This window comes from Sinohyriopsis cumingii, chromosome 12, assembly GCF_028554795.1.
Source record: "Sinohyriopsis cumingii isolate HCF-2022 chromosome 12, ASM2855479v2, whole genome shotgun sequence".
NCBI lineage: Eukaryota > Metazoa > Mollusca > Bivalvia > Unionida > Unionidae > Sinohyriopsis > Sinohyriopsis cumingii.
In genome coordinates this window covers 92,675,196-92,681,195 of record NC_142972.1, presented here as the reverse complement: position 1 = coordinate 92,681,195, position 6,000 = coordinate 92,675,196, and positions in this window count along the sequence as shown.

Genomic DNA, 6,000 nt, shown 5'->3' with positions numbered 1-6,000 from the left:
TTTCCGAATATGACAGGTGAAAAACACTGCTTTGAATGAACTGTAGGAAGACATGCAAACGTTAGAGATACACATGTGGGTATAACTCAGGCACAGTAGGACATGTCATTTTTTAAGGAACTGAGCAGTTTTAAGAGTCATACGAATATTCAAAAGTTTACAATTCTTCAACACTTATCGTGTGATTCAAAGACCGACGTTTACGTGACTCAATTCGATATATGCATTATACAATTTGTAGGTTATATCCGTCTGACATTTCGAGATCGTTTTACAACACAACGTTTCGATATAACCCATAATAAAAATAAAGCAATTTCTAATCATTTTAGTAGTGACTGGCACTCATTAAGCACTTGTTCAACCTTCAACATGGAGATGGCCAGAAAGAAAGTAAATCTCAACGAAAAGGGAGACTTAGTGACCAAAAAACGTAGGAACGATTAGTCCGTCTGGTCTTTACTTACAGGTATAAACCGTAGCATTATACTCCTCGTTGTTACATATAATAATAACGGATCTCTTGCGGCCAAAATGATTACAGAGTGGTGCAAAACAATATCGAAAGTGTTACAACACATTCAGCATCAAAACCTTGTTAGTGAATATTGGGAAAAATACTTTGCGACATTCTTAAAAGAAACAACATACTGAAATGACCCGATCAATTCTCTCTAGGCCGGTACACATGGGAGGATAAAAACTTCCACTCTATATATTAAATCTAACTTTAGTCCTAAATCTAGTCCTTACTACCTAAGTCGAATCTCTGAACTGATGCGGCTGAGCGTCGGCTTAAACCTTCTGGGTTGCACAGATTAGACCCGTTTGCACCAGATGTTTGACTAAGCGAAAAATTGTCTCGGAAGGAGATTAAAACTAGAAGGAAGGAACATTAATCTAGGTACCGGCGCGTGTCCGTGGGTTCAAAAAATATTCTTGTATAATAAACACCGCAACAAACTTCTGTATAATCTGCATGGTACATGTTCAACAATTTGGACTGTGTTTGACTCAATTTCATTGGATTCTTTAGCTTGCACTGGAATGTTAAGACATTCAAATTACGCGTAAATGATATATGGGAATTTATGTTTTCATTGCTCTCACAAAATTTCACGATTTTTAACCAGATTCTGGCAGGACTATGTGCTACAGTTTTTCACTGATTCTTCCATAATACAAATCACTAATTGCAAATCATGAGTGTCAATCAGCTGTTTTGTGCTAAATAAATACATACAGCATTGACATGGAAACATTTTACCATGATGCTTATTGTATCTGTAAACTAACTTGGAATGATTCTTTATCCAAATATAATGAGATCCCGACTTTGAACCATTAATTTCATTTAAAAACAGCATATCAACCTGAGTCCGCTCCAGCATAGTTTTATCTTATAAATGTACGGATTACACAAGCGTATTTAAGCCATTGTTTATACCTGAAGATGTTAACAGCGATACCAGGACTAAGGTGCTCAAACTTGTTGAATGTGGCCTTAGTAACCCGGACTGGAGATTCAATATCACCAAAATTGAGGTCGCCCAAGTACTGGCAGTATTTCTGCTGTGGGTCGTGAAGCTTAGTTACGTGATTCAATCGCACGTCCAACACATCGGCCATCTTCATGTTTCATGTTAACCGCTTTCCGAAATGTAATGTACATTGATGTTTAAAAAAACTCGATCAAGGAACAAATATGTAAGGGGAAGTATGCAGTTGAACATGCGTATACAATCAATCCTGAACCTTATTTGGTATATATATCCATCGTGTCCTGTATATTTTCACAATCTTTTGTTGATTGCACATTTTTTTCCCTCCGTCTCATGGTGGTCGGTTACCATAAATTATCCACTATCAATCCACGGGGCTGTGGTTATCTAGCTGTCTATACATCTATATATATATATATATATATATATATATATATATATATATATATATATATATATATATATATATATATAATGATTTACAGTTCAGCGGTATGGTCAAATGTGCACAGAGAACAAAGTCCGTTGTCACATAGGCTTCAGGGATTATAACATTGACACGATTTCCAGATGCATATTTAATATTTAGTTTTGGCGTCTCTGTCTGTTGTATGTACTCGGAATAATATCAGAATAATTATCATGATCAACGAAGGCGTTTGAGTAATTTGAGTCGCCGATGTACGGATTCAACTGATGCAGCGGCCATAGTGTTTGTTATACGACGACGCTCTTGTTCATCCTCGATAGCCTGTGCAACATGAATCGGCTTCGTGCTATATCGCGAAGCTGTTGAACAGTTTAACGCGGTTCAACTGTAATATCTAGTAATGTAAGTGTTTCAGCTTTTCATGCATCTCTTGGTTCTTTAAAATTACACTCAGTGTGTTGTGTAATTCATAATAAATTAGACACATCAGCATGACCCATAGACGAGTGGATATTATGAGGGAAAGCTTTGTCTCATTGAAAAGGCTGCGGTTCGTGTACGTGTCGTCATAATAGATTAACAATAGGCATGCTTGTATAATAGTGGCAAACATTGGTGAACTCCAGAAAACCTCGAACGTATTAAGTTGTATCGGTTAGTTCCTCAAACATTTGTATTGTAGTAGCATTGATTGCATTTTCGTTATCCTTGTTATTATTAAACTGACTCATAAGGTTTCCTAATAGCGCTGACTTTGTCGGGTGTATTTATAATCATAACTTCCAAAACTCTTTGACGGCGTGCGCGAAATACGCGCAAACAGACCCGTATGGTTGACAAAGCTAATGACAGCGATTTAAAACATGTTCCAGCACCTGTACCAACATGCAGCGCAAGCCAATGCGATTAATATTATTCGGTATTCATGTTCTACAGCATAGTTCACGTTTTCCAAGGCATATGCCTTTGTGCGGATTTGGCTATAATGTCATTCATGCATATATATTCATACATATATAAAAAGTTGTAATTCTGCATGCAATGAATGATATTTGATCATGGGAACCTTTTGTAGTAAGATGTTTTTCAGCTATCATTACAATTATTAAATTTCGGGCAACGCGCTGTAAGTAAACGTTTTTGTTCTGGTCACTCAATGGAGGATAGCTGTCAAAAACATTTTTTTCTGAGAATATAAGTTTCTTCAGTTCTGTATTTTACCAGATCACTGCACATTCATCAGAACACTCCAATATTGTACATATTTTTAAATGACCGCCACTTGTACAATAATATCTAATGATTTTAAATGCTTTGCTCTGTTTGCATGTTGACTTGACAGTTTCTGTTTCGTTTCATGTGAATATCTTAGCGACAATTCAGATATTGAATCAACAGCTTATTCTCTCTATTTTTAACTATCTGACATATTAACACACACACACACACACACACACACACAGACAGCCAGACACAAACACACAAACTCACACACACACACACACAAACACACACACACACACACACACACACACACATATATATATATATATATATATATATATATATATATATATATATATATAGATAGATAGATAGATATTTGTGCGTGAATGTGTGTGTGTGTATGTGTGTGTATAGAGCGAGCGACCAAACGTTCAACAACATCCGTTATAGTGAAGCTAATACGACTCCTTACCAATCAGTCAATCCTGCCATCTAATTCGACTCAAAATATCATTCCTATCAGCTTTCTTCCTTTTTTGTAAAAGCAAAATAAAACCCATCAAAACAATATCAGTTTTCTGCTCTTTTACTGTAGAGTCATTGTATTTTCTTTAGGCTAAATTTTCGTGGTTTTGTATAAAAAAAAGTCATTGTCTTGGGTACTTAGATTCGTGGTAAAAGTATGCATATTAATATGTATTTAATTTCATGGTTTAACCTCTGCAAATGCTTGAAAAAATCAATACAAAAGAATAAAACTATGGAAATGGCGTTCACTTTAAAGTTTAAACCAATACTACCACCTGTGTGAGCACAAATTAAAGACCTGGCAATTTCAATATTTACACCGTGTTTTCCACCAAATGAATAACCACAGTCGAAGCCGACGCTTCCAACAACACTAAAGCAATACTTCCAGCAACACATTCTCCTGTCAAGATGAATCACGTTCGCCATGTTTTTGTTTGAGTTCTCACCATCAAAGGAAGCCGATAAAGCCAACATCACTAGATCAATCGGTTATTACAGAAAAATTAACGTCATACTTCCACGAGTAGTATGCTTAAGAGGTCAAGAACGCCATTAAGAACAAAATGTATTGATGACGATCAGTGCACAGAATTCGTAAACGTTGCAACCTCGTTAAGCAATCCAGTTCACGCTGAACTGATAATTGCAGATCACGCGACAGTGAGTGAAATATAGAACCCAATTTTCCGTGGTTTTGAGAAAGCCGGACTTGTAAATTCAGCAATGTGGGGATTATTTACCAGAGAAGCATTTGAGTACCATGAGACTAGATTGACACGATGTTGATATAGTGTTTTGTCCAACAATCTGTGAAGTGTTAGTTGTAATTCACTGCATTAATCAGTGTATATACATAGTGTTTAATTAATAATAGTGTTTCAAGGAATCGTTATAGCATTTTACGGAATTGTTGTTCTTTTGGATTAAAAATGCATGGATAAAATGAAAGAAGAATTTAAATTTTTCAACATCGGTTGTACTCGAATGAAGGATCGATTTGAATAAGTATCAACTTTAATGTTCACATACTGTTATTTTGTACATACAAAAAACTTGCATTTTAGGTATTACTATTGTTTGAATACCTTATGCTTTTTCTCTATTTGCTCTCTATCCTTACTTACCTCACATATCGATTTAAGGCAGTGAGTGTACAATTTCACCTCTTGGATATCTTATCGAACGTGTGCATTGAAACAATATAAAATGATTTATAATTACTATTTGAAAAGGATAAAATACAACACAAAAAATACACATGTAAAAGCTAATATTGAATTACCAGATTACACTATTGACCTTGATTTATCAAATACCAGTAGCTGTGTTATCTCTAGGAAAATGAAACACGAAGATAATGAATGTGTCATCATCATACGTGGCTCATTTTTCGTTGGGTGTTTAAACTCGGGGTTATGGGCGAAAACGAAAACCCCGAAAATTGGTCCCCCACGAATCATTCTACAGTATATTGCTAAAACGTAGAAAATATTTGCACATATTATTGAACCAAGACGTTTAAAATACATTAACCCTAACCCGAAATACACCCCAACCCTAACCCTAACCGACATGTTAACATTGAGACTGGTCCAGATAAAATTGTAAATATGTTTTTGATGATCTAACGTTATATGCCAAATCTGTTTTCATGATCTGGTCTGAAATATGATATTGAATCTTACATGCAAATTATAGACTGGATTTGGTCAAACAACATGGTCGGGACCATGGAAGCTTACATGCAAACCCTATGCAGGTTAGATTCTAAATATCGCCTAGCCAATAAAAGATTACATGCAAAAGTTCGTCAGGATGAAATCAAAATAATGATAAGGTTTGAATCCGAAATATTGTATGAATCCCGTTGAGACATTTTTTCAGAAGAATAAGTCTTACGTGCAAAATCTTATCTGTATGTGGTGAATGATATGATCCAGACCGTGGCATTTTGCATGCAAAACCTTCTCCAGATCTTGTCAGAAATATGACCTTGACGATTGAATCTTTTTTGCTAAATCTTGTCAGTATTTAAGTAGGAATATGGTCTTGTTGATGTAGAACAAATTAAACTAGGAGTACAATTTTCGTTATTCTGCACGGGTGCGACCAAATTATCCAATCTCAAGCAAGGTCTTTTATAGATTTAAACTTCCAGGTAAACTAAATTTTCTTGGAAGCAGATGTTTTGCTGCAATCATAAGTGACCCAAAAAGTTGCAGACAAAATGTGAAAAATATGTAAGGAAAGGGTGTTAAAATGCTGCTGTATACGTCAGCTTCATATCAATAATTCTAAGTAGACATTACA